The following is a 19,731-nucleotide window of genomic DNA, read 5'->3' on the forward strand; positions in this document are numbered from 1 at the left end:
AAAGCAGACTATGCCGATATAAATATTACACAATCGCTACGTTACTGTTTTTCTGTCATATTTTGTATTGTACCAAGTATAAATGTAACCGAAGTGTTAGTCTGTGCACCTTATGTTGTGGGTTACAGCTGAAAAGGGTTTTAACCCAGACCACTTAACTGGTATAAAAAAAAAAAAAAAACACACAACATAGTGGCTAAATGGGTGGCTAGGTAGAGAGAGATATATACTTCTCATCTATAACTAAACATAACTACACTTCTAAATTATTTTATTATGCATTAAGTACTTCAAATTTGTGTCTTTCGGCTTTTCCCGGTTAGGGGTCGCAACAGCAGAACTCCGGTCCGCTAATGATTGGCAGTAGATTTTTACGTACTTGCTTGCCAGGCCTGACACACAACCTTCAGCTAAGGAACGCCCATTCACGCATGTCGCTACACAGAAGACACTAACTGAGAATCGAACAGGCAACGTCTAACTGTGAGGCGAAAACGCTACCGCACTTCAAATAAGAAGGGGAAAAAGGATTATGATTGGATCTCTAATCATAGCCAACCCTATAATGTGTGAGAAATACATTACAGAAAGTCCCCACTCTTAAGTTTAACTAATGATAAAGTCCTTTAATATGAACCTTTCCAAAACAAGTTTTTTTTTTCTCTCATTCTGAAATGTAATCAGCACACAAATTATAATAGGATTATCTAGAATCACACCTGATGTGGCATCCCTTAATGTAATCATCTACCTTCTAAAAGAACACAAACAGAACCAAAAAAATTACAACAAAGTAAGAGGAAGAAACTTCAACAGAAAAGGCATGGCAGCAGCAAGTCCTTCCCTCATACCGTCTTGTTTGCCTCACACTAGTAAAAACACTGACTCCTGTAGACAATTGTGATCTGGTGTGTGTTTTTGCTTCAGAAGACAGGGAGCCAACCAACACACAGCAGTATTAACAATGACCAATAAAGAAGAGCTACGTTAATGAAAACATGCGATGCTATACAGACGTGCTTGAGCTTTTATTACATACATTAAGACTATGACCAGGAGCGGCCTTAGGTCAAATGGTGCCCTAGGCAAAAGGGCTCCAAGGCGCCCCCCACCACACCACTTGGTGCCCCCATCCTGGTCTACCTACACCAAATAAATACTGGAAAAGTGCCCCTACTAGAGCAGTGCCCTAGGCAGCCGCCTAGCTGGCCTATGACTATGACCGCAGTGACAAGTTTATAGTTAACAAAAAGATCATTTACCAATTTATTGGTGAATACATGAACTAAATCTGTTTCAGTATAAACAAAACACTGCCCAACAAAATAAAGCAATGCAATTATCTACCAAAATCAAACCTGTCAAACAGCAAAGTGTCTTTAAAAATGGCTGAAAGACACAGTCCCCAAGGCGGCTGCTTTACAAACTTAAAAGGGCCACTATAGTAACCCAACTGTACGACGGCAGGGGTTACTGACAAGCTTATTAAACAGCAACCGCCACCCTCAACATTTTACTCAACCTATACAAAGAAACTAAACCTACCTACACTGCACGTTGCCTTAGCAGGTTAACAAATACCAAGTGGATACTCATCTCAATATCCAAATAGATGGGCACAAAATGACAAACTTATTTACTCAAGCACTGTAAATATATGGTTAGGGAAAAGGAATGGATTGGGTAGAGCTGTTCTTAATATGCCCAAAATACAATGTCACAATATCACCTGACAATATTTTATTTTACATTTGTTGACCGGGCTAGACTAGCTGGATATATGTCCATTTTTAGTAAAGGCCCGGGGAGAGAAGCTCCAAACAGTTCCCATAAGGTATACATCTACAGCAGTACATATTTAAAATGCAAATACATTCACCGTAAAGAAAAAAATATTTCAGGTGGTCACACATTTATAAAGTATAAAAAAATGCAAAATATTTGAATAGACTTAGTACAACTACTAATGAAGTTACAAATTAAATGTTCAGAAAGAATAATAGGTAAAATGTACAGTATAAATGTAGATAAAAGGAAGATAAAAAGAAGGTAATATGGAGTAGCAGTTGAGTAATACATCTGGTAGTATAACATGTTTCTTTTTTTTGAGAATACATTAATAAGTAAGAGTGTGATGGAGAGGTAGAATAGTAGCCGTTAAGATTAAATGGTTGCACAGATGAGAAGGTAAGGCTGAATCAAGTAACAAGAGCATGTCGGTCAGTCAGGTTTAGTACACGGGCACATCCAATGTGTTTTGAGGAAGAGCTTAAGTTTATTTTTGAACAGAGTAATAGAGGGAAGTGTGGAAGGTTCGGAGGGAAGTAGATTCCAGGTTTTTTCAACAGTATTAGAGAAGAGAGTCTCCAGCTCTATTGTTTAATTTATTGATATTTACAAGAAGTTTTTGTGAAGATCTTAGGGACTTCAGGTTAAAGAAGGGGTGAAAAATAGGTTAGATAGGATGAGTGTCTTGGCAGGTTGATAAAGTATTTTATGGGCGATGGCAAGTTGATTTCAGCTGCTGCTGTAATTCAAGCCACCCTAGATGCTTTAGATTAATACAGTGGTGTGTTCTGTAAGGGTTACCTGTGGCAAATCTGGTTATATTATTGCAGGAGTTTTCTAGTTTTTTAAGGTTATTTTTCGACAGATTAGTAAATATGGGTGAGGCATAAAGAAGGGTAGAGATTAGATGGGTGTGGGCAGTAGTTATACTTGTTGCAGGAGTGAGGAAGGGTTTGATCCTATAAAGTGAGCCCGTTTTTTTTTTTATTAGTAGTTTTCAAAGTGTTGTTGATATGGGTGTCAAAGTTAATGTTGTTGTTTATGGTGATGCCTAGCAGTTTGGTAGTAAGATCTTGGGATATAAAAAAGAGTACCATTATTGGATGTTACAGTGAAGTCTATTGGGGGAGATTTACTGGTAGGTGTAAAAAGGAGAAGTTTAGTTTTTTTAGGGTTTAGTAGGAGATGGCGTTTTGTAAACCATAGTTCTACAGAGTTAAATATGTCTTGTGTATAGGAATGAAGTTCAGATACAGAAGTGGCTGAGCATATAAATGTAGAGTCATCTGCGTATTGTATACATGTAGCTTGGAGAACTACTTGGTGAAGGTCATTGATGAATATAGAAGACAGGAGAGGGCCCAATATGGACCCTTGAGGTACACCAATATTAACAGGTAGATGGGTAGAAAGAATGGTGTTCCAGAGCACAGCTTGATGTCTGTCATTTAAGTAGGACTGGAACCATTTTATGGCTAGTATGCCAAGTGACAGATTTGAGAATGTTTATACGAGTATATTGTGACTTACCATGTCGAAAGCCTTGGACAGGTCAATGAAAAGTGCAGAGGAAAGCATGTTAAGGTTACGTTTTTTGTTGATGTCTATAAAGGAGAGAAGGGCAGTAGTAGTGTTATGGGAAGGTCTGAAACCATGTTGGGAGTTGGAAAGCAGGTTATTATGGAGAAGGTGGTCTAGCAATTGCCTGTGGATACAGCTTTCCATAATCTTAGATAAAGGAGAAAGTAGGGCTATGGGACGATAGTTGGAGAGTTCAGTGGAGTCTCCCCCTTTATGAAGGGGAATAATATGAGAGACTTTCCAAAGTTTGGGGATATATCCTTCAGTGATGGTTCTCTATTGATGAGAATAGAGATTGGATAAGCAATAGATTTGGCCGCCAATTGTAAGTATTCTGCGGGTAGCTGGTCAGCAGAAGGAGTGCATGGTTTGAGTTTTCGGATAAGAATGAGAATGAATGCTGTTTGGACAGGTTGGAAGAGAAATGGAGGTGGTGGGTTAGTGCCAGAATTAGATATAGTTACGTTCTGAGGAGAGAGCTGACTGGCAAGAGTTTGAATTGCTTTGGTGAAAAAGGTATTAAAAGGCATTAGCAGTTTGTTTGGGATTGTCCTCGTCAGTGCCTTGTGGGTTAGGTGTGACAGATTGACCAGGATGTAATAATTGATTAATACTTGCCCAGAACTTTTGTGGTGGGTCTGCTGAGGTTGTAGGTAATAGTTTTGTTCATCGGACAGTATAGCTTTTTTTTGTTCCATTTCTCAGTTGTTTGCAGTTTTGAAGGTCAGCAGGATTTTTAGTTAAGCGTGACTTATTCCAGTATTTATTTCTGAGATAGATTTTTTGCTTAGTTTCCTTAGAAAGCCAAGGAGCGGATTTAGTTATTATCCTAATATAGTGGGTAGGAGCATGGTGGTAGAGTATGGCTAGGAAATTTCCTTTAAAGTAATCAACAGCTTCATCTAGAGAAAGGTGTTTTAAAGGGGGACCAATTACATGCTCCAAGTTCACTTAGGAATAGATCCAAGTTGAAGTTTTTCTCAGTTCTAATTGTCCTAAATATAGGTTGAAGGGGTGGACTGGTTTTGAGCCTGATAATGTAGGTTAGTGAGTGGTCACTTATGTCATCAGGGAGGGTTCCGGATTCATAAGTCTGGGATTGATTATTAACGAGTATCCAATCTAAGGTGCTTTCTTTATTAGTCTTGTTTGTTCTAGTAGGGGAGTCTCTGAAAATTGTATTAAATGGATCTTTCACCACCTAGTCAGTCACATACAGCAAGTAAGCACAAATAGATGCAATCTCTGACCGAGGACACTTTTGCACATGAGCAGTTAGTACCTCAAGTGATCAAGATGCAGTTCCTCAAAACACCAATAGCTCATTCTGAGAATCACAGATTTGGGAGGATTAAATCCCACTCTACCACCTTTACACTGTCCGAGACGGTTACTGAAAACTGATTTGAATAATCAGTTATTTCCAAGACCACTGTATCTCCTGCAAAACGAGCAAGAAAGTAGTGTTTCCTAAAAGCTAAATATGCATTTCAATAGATAAACCTATTATACAAGCCTTGCTCCTTTCTGGCATTTTTACATTTCCATTCTAGTACCTACTGGTCTAGTTCACACAATGTGCGAGTTTGAGTGCTTGGTTAAGTACCAAACATCACCGCTCATCCATTAAAAATGCTGTCCTGTTACAATACGCATTCTGGTATATGCAACTATGCACTACACATCCAATACCTCACTATGCCCATGCATGGATTCAGCAACACCACCATCACCAATGGCAGATTTAGGTATAGGCGCAGGGGCGCGCACCACCCCCTTTTTAAAGCTGTTCTCCAAGTTAGAAAAAAAAAAAAGAAATGCACTGCTCTGTGCTTTTGTTAACATCAGAAAATGCAATACCAAAATATATGTGTTCCGATAAGCACCAAACTGCAGAGTTGAACGACATCCTGTTCAAGTTACTTGAATCAAGTATTGAAGGAGAATTGCTGTAGTGAGCATGGAACTGTATTCATAAACACAGAGTTTTTTTTTTTCCTTAAAGGAGCACTATACCAACTGAAAATGCCTTTTCCGTTCTCGGACTGAAACCTAAACATCAGTACTCACCCTCATATCTCATTGATGTAATGGGCAGTCCCACCCACAGAATCATGTTTCTGCATAATCCTTTGTCCCTTCGATGTTTATATTCCCTATGGAATGAAAAGCTCCGTTTGCGTTCCAGGCAGCATTATAAATTTATCCTGCTTTCTGTAGATGGACAGAGCATTGAATGTTCCGGTTTCATTATTTATATAATGCACATTTTGACTATTTCTGGCTGAAATAGCTGCCATTTTTGTATTAATTGCATTATTTGTTAAGATGTTTTATTGTGTCATAGGCATCTATTTTTTAAAGTTGTATATATTCATTTTATAAACTTTGTCAGTGCAACTCTCGCTTAAACATAGCAGTAACGTCTTCTGATTAGATAACGGCAAATAAATGTCTGTAGGTAATTGCACAATGCCAATTTGCGGTACAACGCCTAAATTAGAGATCCTGCTTGGAATATTTTTTTACTGCATAGTACAGTGCTTCTTATTGCTATTATTCTCCAAAGCCATGTTATAGATCCCGTTTCCTTGATTGCACAGATTCTCCAAGCAGAGTCAGTAACACATACAGCTAATGTGTATGTAACGACTCAGGACTGTTACATGTGAAAAGGCATTTGTTACGTGAGTTATGGTCTTTGTATCTACTTGCCTGGGAACAATTTCTTGTCTTCCTAATTGGCAATGGAAGTGAACAGTTTTAGGACTGTAGTTTCAAAATGCAAGCAGCTGTTCATTTTGCTTAAGAATTGCAATTAAATGCTATTAGAATTAATTTTACAGCTTTTGAAAAAGTTTATTTTTTTTTTTTTACCTTGGATTGGCATCTGAGGGAGTGTGCTTGTGTTTAACTGTGTGTGGAACTGCAGCTGGTGCATCATCGGAATTCAAGTTCTGTAAGGGCTTGATCCACTTTAAGTTAGTCTATGTTCAGGTTAGGATTGTTGTTATGCCGTGTGTCAACTGTCCAGATTTTTGCCTCAAATTTTTATTGTTTCTCATAAAATCTGTGATTCTCTGGATTTTTGTGGCAAATCAGCGAGTATTGAATTCATTCGAGTTTCAGACGTCATATATTTCAAAAATTGCATGGTAACACAAAACATTTTATTCTAGCAACTTTCAAGTTTATAGTACACATTTAAATTTAATATTTAAACATTGTCCCTATTTGTGGGGCTTTGTCCAGATTTTTTTGTACTAAGAGGTTGAGAGCCAGGCATGTGACATTCTTGCATGTCAAGCCAAGTGGGTGAATTGCTACTTTGTACTGGAAGGGTGCAACCAGCAGCGGTTTAGTAGACTATTTGTGGACTATAGCAGAAATACTGACAGTGAAAGCACATTTATCTTCAGTCTAAAGATGCACAGAGTTTTATATCTTAATTTTTTAGCAGGGCAGTGCTTTGGTATGCTTGGAGAATCTGAGATATGATGAATGGCAGGAACATTGTTAGTCTATGGATGTCTAAACAGGTTGTTTTGTGTTTGCAGTGATGCTTGTATCAGTTTGTTCGTTATTTCTTTTAAATGTATTTTTTCCTCTTCTCAAACATGCAGTTTGTACAGTACTGTTACGCCGCACAAGGATATGGCGACAGTCTTTTTCCCCAATGGTAATGCTCTTTGCAGTTTATGACTGCGTAATATAGACGTTCCATTTTTAATGTCTGGATAGTGATGAAACACTACATGCAGTGCACTGTTGGAGCATCAGTAATGTCAAGGAGTGTTTTTTATTTTTTTCTCCCTCCATGTAGAGTTACCACCTGTCCCTCTTTCTGCAGAGCGGTCCCTGTTTGGGTACTTGCATCTTGTGGGTGGGGCTTAAAATGCCAAATATCCTGAGATTTTGTGATGAAATATATTGGGTCGTATGAACTATTATTTGTTCAAAGGTTAGTACTAGGCTATCTGCCCGAGGGAATTTATAAGCCTAGCCAGAATGTGTCTGTTTTCGCCACCCCATTGATTAATTAACTCTGCCTCTGTCAAGCAGAGTCAATGACGTGATCCGGGGGGTGTATTTTCTGTTTCCCATCCACTAGTCAAGGTTTCTCTTGAAGAGTGTTAGTGAGGGGCTCTGCCTAATGTCATTAGGGATTTTTTTCCAAATCATGGGGAGTCTCTGTGACAGGAATCTGTTGCTCCAGCATGTTCTATTTATTGTTGTGGTGAGATTTAGCTTACTAGAGCACGTGGCTCGCAGTGACATGGATTTCTTTAGGTGGAGCATATCCATTAATTTTGAGTTGGACATGGCTTGGTAGTTCAGGCAGAGATCACCTCAGAGTAAACGATATGCCACCGAGTACAGCCAAAGATTTTTCAGTCTGGCTGCATGGGGCATATGTTTGAGGCCAGTAATCCTCTTGGTGAGGTATGTTTGTGGTCTGTCTTTCCAACTGCTGAAATGTCTTGTGAGGTACATCCCAAATGGGGCATTGTACACTATGATGGGCCTGATGAGTGACAAGTAAAGGGGCACTATAACTTCTCCATTTCTAGATGCAAACCCTTTAGTAATTAGATGGGCTACATAGAAGGATTTCCACCTTGGCGAAATGATTGTCAAGAGAGATTACTATCTACCCGAGTCCCCAGATCTCTTATTACCTCTTCTGTATCAAGAGGGCTGCCACCTATGTGGTAATTCGTGGGTGTTTTGTTTTTCCCAAACAGAATGACTTGAGGCCATGACTGACACCAGGTGTCAGTCTGAGGCCCTTTTGGAGGATGTCTGTGTCAGCCAGAGTGTCAATTATGGCTCCCAGTTTGCAGTCATCGGCAAACTTGGTCAGCCATAGTCCTCCTGTGTTTGCCTGTACTTCTAAGACGTATATGTATAGTATCTGAAACACCTTATTATTATTATGAAACAATACAAAAATACTTCTATTGTACAAGTGTGTGTTTTTATTTTGGCATAAAGGTCAAGTTCGGGTCTTTATGCTGGCTGTTGCTATAATTTGTCTTGCAAAATCTCACATTTCTGTAAAAAATATATGGCAGTCCTACCTCCATGTAATTTCCATATACTGTAAAATGGCTATATTAGGAAACTGTTTTATAGTCAAGTCTGTTAAATGTTCTACATATCTAAACTTTGTGCATGCTACTTTTTGAACCAATGTAAACTTGTCACGGTCTCTCTTTACTGTGCACTTCTGGGCTAAACCTGAAAATGATACATTTGGTCCCATTTAATTAATGGGACTTAAATTGGACCAGCCCTCCTACCCAATTATCAAATGAATAAATAAAAGAGGACATCTCATTTACTATGTTGCCATTGTTTTTAACTCCATGGCATGGGATATTAACTTGTATGCAGTTTTTACTGCACAAATGTGAGAGCTAAAAGTATTTTATACTATATACATATTTGAACTTTGCTACAGTATCCCTTCTTGATTACTGCTTTTTTAGTAGGGCATTGAAATTCGGACCGCTTTCACCCTTGATAATGCTGTGGGATGATTTTTATAATCATTTTGGATGGAAACTATTTTTTTCTTTTTCTCTGGCCTCCTAAGACTTACAACCTTACACAACTCTACAAGATTACTTTTAGAAATACTGACCCTTCCGGATTATCTCCATTTCAAGGCAATGTTTCCATGTGCTTTTCAAGTGGTCCTTTACAATTCTGTCTTTATCTTGGGTTCTTCTACTGAACGACTTACAGACATTTGTTAATCTTTTTCAGTTCAAAAAGTTATTTTTTGTACTGGTCTCAGACGGGGCACTATATTCCTAAATATGAACAAGTACCTATTCATACCTTTGCCTCCTTTCTCCCCTCTGTCAGTTAAATATTAGATCATTGTCATATCAGTTGCATCTATTCTTAACCAATGATTTCATATTATATTTAACTTGGTATGATTATTTAAACTTATAGTCTTTTGGACTTCTAAAAATTACTTTGATGTTTTTGTATTTTTTTGAAGACTGCAACATTATCTTAGTGTTTTTGTAACACTATGGGGCTTTTATGTCTGGGCCTTGGCTGAAAATAGGCACCTACCCAGTTGAACTTTCCGGGTAATCAAATAAGCACAGCATTATCGCTTTCAGGGAGCTCTCTGACATGTACAGAATGACTGAGTTAAGAAGTTCAAGGGTATGCCTCAGAGTCTGATTAGACTTTTTTTTTTTGGGGGGGGGGGGTGACAAAACATAAATGCCTAACTCTTATGCGGTGTAGCAGCATCTTGAAAATGAAGTGCAGTTCGGTACTGTTCATTAAAGCAAGTGCATCTTTCTGAAGACTATTTATCTAAAATATGTTCTCTTTATTTTTTGTCATCTTATCTAGTCTGTACTTCTCAGTCATCCACATTTTTGTCACATGTTTTGGTCTGCCTCATGTAAAATGTGTGTGTATATGTTTTATTCAAGCAACTTTTTTATGTTTATAACAATCAATACTTAAAATCTGTCCCCGATTTTGTCCCTTTGTCCCAAATTCTTGAGAAAAGAGGTTGATAGATATGAGCCTCTCCAAGCAATTCTGGGATAAAACTTTTCTTCTATTGTAAAGCATCTCATCTTAGGTTGTAAAAGAAAAGGCAAAATGTGGTAGCTCCCCTACTCCTACCTATACTTCCCAACTGTCTAAAATTTTGTAAAATGTCTAGGTTTATACTTCAGGTTACACATGAGTTTAGGGTGAGAAACTATACTGTAGGCTTTAGACAGGTCAAGGAAAGACGAAACACGTTTGCCTGAGTCCCTGTTTTTGTTTATGGTGTCAGTGACTGGCAGTAGAGCAGTAGTTGTACTGCAGGCTGGATGGAAGCCATGTCAGCTGTTCTTATAGGAGATAGTGAGGAGTTGTTTATGAATATATCTTTTGTTCAAGTCACATTTAGTCAAAACCAATAGCTCTGCTACAAACAAAATGCAGAATTTTCCAAAATACACAAGGGCTGAAAATAGCACTTCAAGCTTTTTTTTTTTTTTTTTTTGGGGAGGGGGCTGAATTTTACACACTAATTCCGCAGATGCACCAACTCAGAGATGGGAAAATTTCTTAAAACAGGGCATCACTACTGGCATACAGACATCACACCATCAGTGATTTCCCACAGAAAAAAATTTAACCTGAAATACAACCACAACATGTTTGTGGCTAAACATGATTCTACCACATGTGCTTTCTACTAAAGGAGACAATATTGCACTTGTTTGCATTTAAGCCGAGCCTGTTTTCCATACACTAGTTATTGGTAAAGTGTAGGGAAATTGGGGCTGTTTGCAGTCATTTGTAAACTTAGTTAACCAGAGCTCCTCGTTTATAGCCTACAGATTTAAAAAAAGTAAATGCCAAAAGAAGGTGTTCAAATACTGAGCACTTGGGACAGGACTGGTTGCCTTCATGCTTCTTGGTAGGACAGTTGCCACTGACACTATGAAGATTCTACGTTTTAGACAATCTACTAGCCATCTTACCATCACTAACCCCCCCCCCCATTTTCTACATGGGGTCAGGGATCATGTTAACTGTCACCATCTCTCAATTCTACCTTCTTCAACACTCATGCCTGACTGTTGCAGATCTTCTCTCTCAATCCATCCACCTGTTTGCTGGATGCCCTCATTTTCCCTGACTTACTTCCTGTCTGTCCCAAATAGTCTTCACCAGATTGTCTTCTGCTTTTCTGCACATGTGCCTGAACCACTGTAATCTGTTCTTTGATCTTTTCTGCAATTGTAGCTACTTTAGCTTCTGCTCTTTTGTCCTCATTTCTTCATCTTTATTACATCTGCTGTAACCACATCTGAGCCTGCTGCTTTCCTGACTTCATTTGCCTTAGTGCTGTTCTTGCCTCTTATAGGATGGACACCTCTTCTCTCATTGTAGGCGATGTCTGGGACAGTACAGCTTCTATGGGGTTTTCTTCATTCAGAATGTGCTTAAAGTACTCCTTCCCTCTTCCTCTGATGTCCTGTGCAGTGGTGAGCAGGTTTTCAGGGTGTCATTTTCTTTATCTTTCTGTCTTTGTCTTGCAACCTGATACAGTGTCTCTGTGCCACCTACTGAGTCACTTTTCAGAAGCTGACAGAGGACCTCTGATGCCATTTTCTTTGCTATTACAACTCCTTTCTTAGCTTCTTTGCTAGCCAACCAGTTTACCTTCCTAGCCTGGTCAATCTTTTCTATCTTCCACTTTTTCCTGAACTGCTTCTTTCTTTCCTTTTATGGACTTCCTGGACTTCTGTATTCCACCATCACCTTTCCTTATGAAAAGAGAAAGGCCTCCACTTTGGAATTACTATGCCTGCATGATTCATTTTTGATACCTTTCTCCACCTTGTTTCTGTTAGTCATAGTGAAGTAGGAGTTATGATGTTAGGTAATAGGTATACAAATTTAACTGTCCATATATTTGGCTGGATGTATCTGCTTTCTAAGAGCCTTTGTCTGTATTTTTGACGTCTGTAGGTTGAGAGGCATGGTGACCTCAGTTTAGGTATGTTTTTATAAGTTGCTAGTGACATGAAAGGGGATTGGTAATGGGCTAGTATGTAGTAGATTATCTTATTTACATTAACAATGCATAAAGCATTTCTAGGTCATTATTTCACTGTATAAACCCAGTTATGATGGAGCTCTGGAGATATATAGATAACCCTCCACCAGCCATGGGGACTTTTCAAAGTAAAGAATCGGAATGAGTAGTAGGCATTGAAGTTGGGCATGAAGGGTGTGTTCTCAGCACACAGGATGACATCATACGAGTCCTAGCTCATCTACAAATGCTCCCTTTAAATCACTTTTATCCCCTGTCAAATAAGGTGAAAAGTTTGAATGTAAAGAAAGTGATATTGATACTGAAGCATGTTTTAATAGCCAACAAGCAAGCAAGAATAATCCGCAACATGCACACATCCTAGCTACAGAGTGGTACCATCTAATCTGCAGTAGGCATCCTGTCTATAGTGACTAACTTATGAGTAAATTCCCCAGCTCAGTGAATACCTGCAGTTACTTCAGAGTGTTTTATTGCCTCGGAGAGTAGAAGGAGGTAAAACTATCTGCAACTACCCCACCTGTCTACTACAGTTGTTTACTGCATTACAATTATATTAGGTATCAGAAGATGCCCAGGGCAGTCCTGTAGGCTAGGCTTATAAAGGCTCAAGGCCATTAGCCTAGTACACACATCAGCCTATGAGAAGATACCTTTTAGTGTTAACCATCTCCATGAACATTGTATTAGAGTTCTTCTGTCAACTGAATGTATATTGCTTTCTTTTCAAACATGATGTCAAAGCATCTTCAAGTGATCTTTACACATCCTCGAAAACCAGTGTCACTCCAACCCTGATAGTTGACTAACTAGACTGCGCCCCCCCCCTTTGCAGATTCCTGGATCCGCCACTGTTCACAACACATTCCGAGCAATTACCTCTGGCCAGAAACTATCTTTCACATCTAGATACTTCCTAGCTTTTGTAATAGCAGAGGTCCGTCAAAGCATCCATATCTGACTGTCCCTTTGAAAAAAAACTTCCCCCAAATTAAACAGAAGTATTAGCCCAAACTGTTGCTAAAAGCTTGGACTGTGGAAGCTACTGCAGAACAAACAATACATAGGCAAAAATTATAAAACACAGTCAATCTGATTACCATCGCATTTCCTCTCAACTCTTTATTTTGGAGCTTCCAAATCATTTCCTCATGTAGGCTTTTCTTTCCATAGCAGATGCTTTATTCAGCATGCATCTGTGCCCCCCCATTTCCACCCCCATTATCTTTAACACACAACCACCCGTTCACTGTATGCCTTGCAGTCTTATACAATTATTTACACATACAAAAAATTCTAAAACCAAACAACTTGTTATTGTACAGTTCCTACACACCAAACTTTTAAAAATGCTAACACTACAAAAATACAAAGAAATGCTGTATAGCAGCCATTAGACAATGACGGTTGCATTAAACAAAGAATCACACCGATTACAATAAATGCTCTTTTTGAAGGGGTTGCCACAACAAACAGATAAAAGACATCAAGCCACAATGTTACAAATGGCTCAAAACAAAAAGGCAGACACATTCAAAGTATTAAACCTAGAAATGCCCATCAAGTTTCTTCAAACTTGTATGGTAAACTACCAACACATACATGTTAAAACTTGGACTATAAGACAAAACAGCTAAGCGTTCCAAGTCCAGGACAACCCAAGACTGTCCAACATGGTTAAAGCATCAATTATGCCAGTGAAATCTTCTGAACGCTTTATTTTCTGTGGGGGTGGGTAACTGCACCACACAAGCACTGACTTGTTAGCATAGCATTTTAAACTTTACAACCTACCCACAACAAAAGTCCAGCCCCAGTGGCTAAAACACGGACTCTTACAGAAGACAGCAATACTGCATTACTGTGGGAAGAAACATCCAAGTTTCCCATTCACATGAATGAAAAGCATCAGACATCCTTAACAAGCTGCTTCTACATACAGACCGAAAAACTAGAACAGCCCCAGTAGGGACAACAGTCAAAGAAACAGTTTTACTGATTAATATACTCACGTTTTTAATCAGTATATATACAGAATTATGTTTTCCATATTTAAGTAAACATTTGCATACAAGCATGGGCATACACATACATATCTACACCCTTAGAATAAAATATAATCTGATAGAACTATTAACAGTGTACTCACAGGCATATCCTCGGAGCAGGGGCACAACTAACACAAACTCAAAAACAGAAATCACAGCGAAGTAATGGGCAAAACTGTACTCGCACCATTTACTGCAAGGAGAAGATCTAACATTCTAGGTTTTGGATGGCTAAATTTAGTAATAACTAAATTTTTAGAAATACAGACATCCAGTGCAAGCTATTGTTACATTTAAATGCAAAACCTAGCTGCATAAAACCATATTTTGAACAAGAGATGTAAACTAAGCCTATAAACTCTAGATGCACTTAAGAAAACCCTTAAAAAAACAGGTAAAAAATGCGGACCAGCAATGCAAAACAAAGGGGGTGCACGTCACCGAACAAAACACAGGAAGTACTTGGGCAATACACAGCCTGATTCATGTTTACAGTTCCATAAACAGCGCAGCTGCTTCCACAACTGCAACAAACGGGCCTTTCCAGGACCTTCAGCACAACCGATAACACTACCCCGCCCCCTCCACATTTTTATTTCGGTTAAGCGGCTCTTAAGGCCACGTTCCTTAGCAAAACCCACCGCACACTAATGCATTCGCAAAATACCATTGGGTTTTAGCCTTCCCTATTGTGTTGCTGCCCCTCCCAGGCCTCTCCACAACTAAAACACTTAAAAAAGGTACAAGCCAAACTAGACACCAAAACATCTTATCCAGCACTTTCTATAAAAAAAGGAAACATGACAAGCTATAAATGTGAACTCCTCCTCTAGACTAAGCAAAGAGATATTCTAAAATACGAGAAAGGCCACTTCAAGCTTGCAAATTATGCGGTAATTCCACTGAAATACAAATACACAATGGACTTAAAAATAGACTTCCCTTGTTCAATTACACAGAATTCCCGATGCCCTAGAACAGTCTCTTACCACCACGAAAAAAAACAAACTGTGTATGGATTGTGCAGACCAAAAGCCCCTCCTTCTCAAAACAATCATAATGCCAACCTCCGCTCACTGCCGGGCCTGCCCTGCCCAGGTGTCAGTGGGCACTCCGCTGCTGCCAGCTGCCCTACAAACAGTGCTGCGGGCCTTAATAACGGGGACAGGGAGGTACATAGACAAAGTACAGCACGAACAGCTACTTATCCCCTTCCCTAGTGTGTCCAGTTTTGGGGGGAGGGGGCTCAGTCTAGGCAGGTATTGTGAGGGCGGCACTTAGGGTTGGAGCCCCGGGCCTGCGACGTGCTCAATACCCGCTGTAAGACAGACTTGTTATAAAGCATCACGGCACAAGCAATCTTGTTTAACGCCAATAAGTACGTACCACGACATGATTCAGTCCTGCATTCTCTTTTCTCCATCGTTTTCATGGAGTCTTTATGTTCGCCGTGAAACGATGCAAGAGTATACCAGAATATGCTACTTCTGTTCCAAGTCCCTGTCCCGGCTCCTTTATACGGCGCTTTCCAATTCAACCTCAGCCCTCCTGAGGCGGCGGCACTGCTTTCCCCACGGACAAGCATGCATAATGCGGCTGTTGTCAAGTCTCCACCCGAAATAAGCCTTCCTTTTCCTTGACACTGATGTTGATACTCTGTGGAAGTTGCGTTAAGATCCAAACGGTACCCACACCTTTTCTTGTCCCACTTATGTCTCGGTTGGGGTGTGAATTGACTGTAATGGCGGCCGGTAGCAGCTGCGAGAAATCCTTCCTGACACAGAGAGCGAGCGCGTGCCAGCGCGCGACTTGAGGGAGATGGTTTGGGAAACAAACGAAGGAGACGATGCCGCGAAGGAGGAAAAAAGAAAAGGGAGGAGAAGGGGGAGTGCGCGTGTACGAAGGCAAGCAGCTTGAATGAGAAGAGGCGGCGTGATTACTGCGTTTTCCTACGTTTCTTTTTGCGAACGAGCATTACAAGAGAGAGATGGTAGGAGGACTCGCCCGAGCAGGAATGTGTATCCCTCAAGGGGCAGTGAAGATTGAAAACAAGTCCGGGCTAAGTTACAGTAGATACCAATACCTAGTCGTCTTGAAGTATTACGCTACTTATATGGTGTTCGTTTTAATTATTACGATAACACGTAGTATGTAATAATTTTTCTAAAAAAGGATAATTGTTTTATATTATGTGAAGAACAAAGTGAAGACTAGATCAACAAGAGTTTAAGAAAAGAGGGAGCCTCCCTTTTGACGAAAAGGGCTGGGAAATCTGGTGTGCTGCAGTTCTTGTGGAACGATGATCCAACAAAAAATTGCCAGGTGATAAGAAGAAGAATTTTCCAACCAGAAGATCTTTCCAGAGTAAAGCAGTTACATATTTTCGTCCTGTAAAGTTATAAGTAACTGCTACACTACGGTGATTGCGTTTATTACTGTTAGTTTATGGTGTCTTTTTTTCCCCAGAGAAAGCAGAGACTTGTCATAGATTTATTAACAGCTGCTGAGCGTCGTCTTTTGATACCTGGCAGGGCATGTATTAAAAAAATCACAAGAATGTCTTACCAGAGCTATTTTAGAATTATTAATATAGATTTAATTCTTGCCACAGTGCTACAGTACTCGTTTCTGTATTTCTTTTATTGCAAGCCATGTTGTGATCAATCAGTTCGGTTTCTACTTTCTGTCGGTGTTTTAACCTTTACACTGATACTTATCTTGATGAGAAGCTTAACTTGTTTGGTCAGTTTTTGTTTGTTTCTCACAATAGCATTTGATTCTCTTTTTAACCGGTGCTACGTTATGAAAACAAGTTGGGGGGGGGGGGGTATTTTAGTAAGAAATATGCTTCGAAGTCAAGATGTACTGCCTTAAAATTCACACATTCTGGTACGTCGGCTTTACTGTTTTTCACGGTGAAAGCCGTTTAAAAAATATAAACACTTGTGACATATATCGTATATAAGTTGCAAGTATGGACACCACACACTAGAGAATTGCGACTCTGGTTGACCATCTGTCTTGTTTTTAAACAGATCGCTTTTTTAATGAGAGTTACTAACTTATAACTTATTTGTGCAGTACGGTATCACCCATACCTCTCAAACGCTTAGCACAATAAGTCTGGACAAAGGCCCAAAAATAGAGACAGAAAGTTACTAGAATAACATGTTGTGCATTAGTATGCATTTTCCGAAGGTTATGAAGTTCGAAACTGAAAAGTCTGTCACTATTTACTGATTTCGGTCTTTAAAGATTTGCAGGGGGAAGAGAAACACATTTTATGAGAACTAGACCACAAATATGTGGCGAAAATCTGGATAGCTTGAGAGGTATGGTATCACCTTTTCCATAACTAGATATTGGAAAAAGCCATTCAGAATTCAAACTTCCTTCAGTCATTCTTCAAGCAAAAGCAGCTAAAAGCACGATGTCAGTAAGTGGTGGTTGGTATTCTTACTCAATATCATCAGCAAAGGAAGGGTAACAAACTCGGGGTAGCAAAGGGCGAAAAGGTGGAAAAATTCTGACCTGAGCGAATATGAAATGTGTTTTAACTTTGTTTTGAAGACTTAATGAATCCAAACATGTCCACAGCCTCACGATAGTACAATAAATAATGTACAGAAAAAATTAAAATACACATTTTATGACTAAATCAACTGCTTTAAGAATGCAACTTCTAAATCTGGTATTGTAATTTTTAAGAATTTTGCTTCAAATACACCACAAGCATAAGTACATGAGTGCATTATCTGTTGGAAGTACGAATACACAGGATGTTCCTGTTCACTTTCATCACCGGATACCTTGTGAGAGCAAGTAAATGTATCTGAGTGAGTCATAGGGAAAATACACTGAATACAATCTTGGTTAAAGGGTGGAGTATAAATGTTCATACACATACAAATGTATCTGTTTTTCTTTTGTGTAACAAACGTCGAACTGGGAATGTGGTCTCAACTAGTTAATAGGTGGCATGACATGCTTAAAATGACCCTGCATAGGACCAACTTTCAAGGAATCAAAAATGTATTATGCTGCTTGCATTGGTAAAATGTGTAGATTCACTTTGCAGTAAATAAGCTTCCTCAATGATTTATCTCCATTTTATAAAGATGAGCGTTTAAATGGTTAGTGAGTATAGTACAGAGAGTTTTACTAAATAGCAGCACTTTCGAAGGGGAAGTGACTTGACTTTGGAAAACTGAAAGGATATGAGTTTGAAAAAATTGACCAGCCATGAAAGAAGGAATAAGAGAGGGGGTTTACAGGTGTGAGTATCCAGTCCAACGTTTTGGAGTTATCATGTGATAATACTGCTCAAATGTTGCACAGCTATACTAGAAAATGAAAGCACAGATGTTTTTCATCACATCTTAGCTAGCAATTATGGAGAGGGTCATGATCATATCTTTTTTAATAACTGCAATGTTACGCATTTGAGAAATGGGTGTAGAGAAGCTTGCCCTTCAGATAAATTGCATTTGTTTTAATAGTACATAACAGCTGGTATGGTTGAAGACTTGACCATTTTTTTATTACATAAGAGTTTCAGCTGCCGTTTATGTGGCAGTGCAAAGTGTTATAGCGTGAAAATACCTTGAGATTGTGCAGGGAAGGTAGTCCACACTAAGTGTGTTCATTGCTCTTATTATTATTAAAAAAAAAAAATTTCAGCTGCTGCCCTGAAGTGAGCCAAAAAAAGAGGTCTTGTGTTAATGTGAGATGTTTAACAGCATTTAAAGCTGTTAATTGATTTGTAGTGCCATATGTGGCAGGTTGTTACAACAATCTTATGGTAAAGTTTTTGGGTATGAACCTCGGTATTATACGGTTATTTTTTTTCTCATTTTCAGAGTATAATCAGTATACTTTTTGAAGTTATGCTTTTAGATTATGCAGTGTGTTTGCTGGTTAATTAGTGCTTTTATTTCAGCTTAGAGTTGTAGTTTCAAGATGCTTTTTATCAAGCTGTGGTATAAAGATGGTCATGGTGCGGGTGGAACAAGTATCTAAAGGTTGATTGCAGTCAAGACTAAGGTTTTATTATTTATTTTATTTTTTTTACATTTGTTGACCGGGATAGTCCAACTAGATATATATCCACTTTCAGTGGAGGCCCGGGGAGAAAAGCTCCAAGGAGACAAGTTAACAGACAAGCAGATAATTCAGGATACTTATTTTAAACTAGGCCCAATGGGCTTACAGTAAGGAATTTTTTTTTCAGATGTCCAGTTAAATTTATTTAAAATGTTTTACTGTCCCTGCAGCTAGTATCAGTATTCTCTGCCTAATTATTATTATTATTATTTATTTTATTTTTTTTTTAAAGGAAAAGTTCACCCTCACCTGCAGTTTAGCTCAACCATGATGTTTCTTTTTGCTGTGCAGTACGGTTCAGTTAGTAGAAGCCTGACTGTGGCTTTCTTTTCATTGTCTTGATCTGCAGTTTTTCCTATTTGCTACTCCCACTATCTTACAAAAGTAGTTTTTAGTCTTAATAATGTTAGCAATTGCTGCACAGCATGATGGAACTTTTATGTGAATGAAACCTTGTGCCTAATAGAAATATTTGATTTCAGAAACCTTGTGTTGTAAAGAAATATTTGAATTGAAAAGTATTAAAATGAGGATAGTTGTCAATCTTTAGTGTTGTGGTTTCCCAAGCAGTGGTATTAACAGTGAGCTGATATGATATAGGATCTATGT

The 19,731-nt window shown here is 38.8% G+C and overlaps 1 protein-coding gene across 1 annotated transcript in view; it reads right to left on the reverse strand.

Annotated features, from left to right (window-relative positions):
• Nucleotides 1-16,547, reverse strand: part of ARHGAP35 (Rho GTPase activating protein 35) — a 1,275,888-nt gene extending 1,259,341 nt beyond the window's left edge. Inside the window, exon 1 of the mRNA XM_044055505.1 lies at nt 15,406-16,547. The gene's annotated coding sequence lies outside the window, so the exon portion shown is untranslated. The remainder of the gene's footprint in view (nt 1-15,405) is intronic.
• Nucleotides 16,548-19,731: the final 3,184 nt, after the last annotated feature.

The sequence above is a fragment of the Protopterus annectens genome, chromosome 1.part0, assembly GCF_019279795.1.
Source record: "Protopterus annectens isolate FY-2018-M chromosome 1.part0, PAN1.0, whole genome shotgun sequence".
NCBI lineage: Eukaryota > Metazoa > Chordata > Ceratodontiformes > Protopteridae > Protopterus > Protopterus annectens.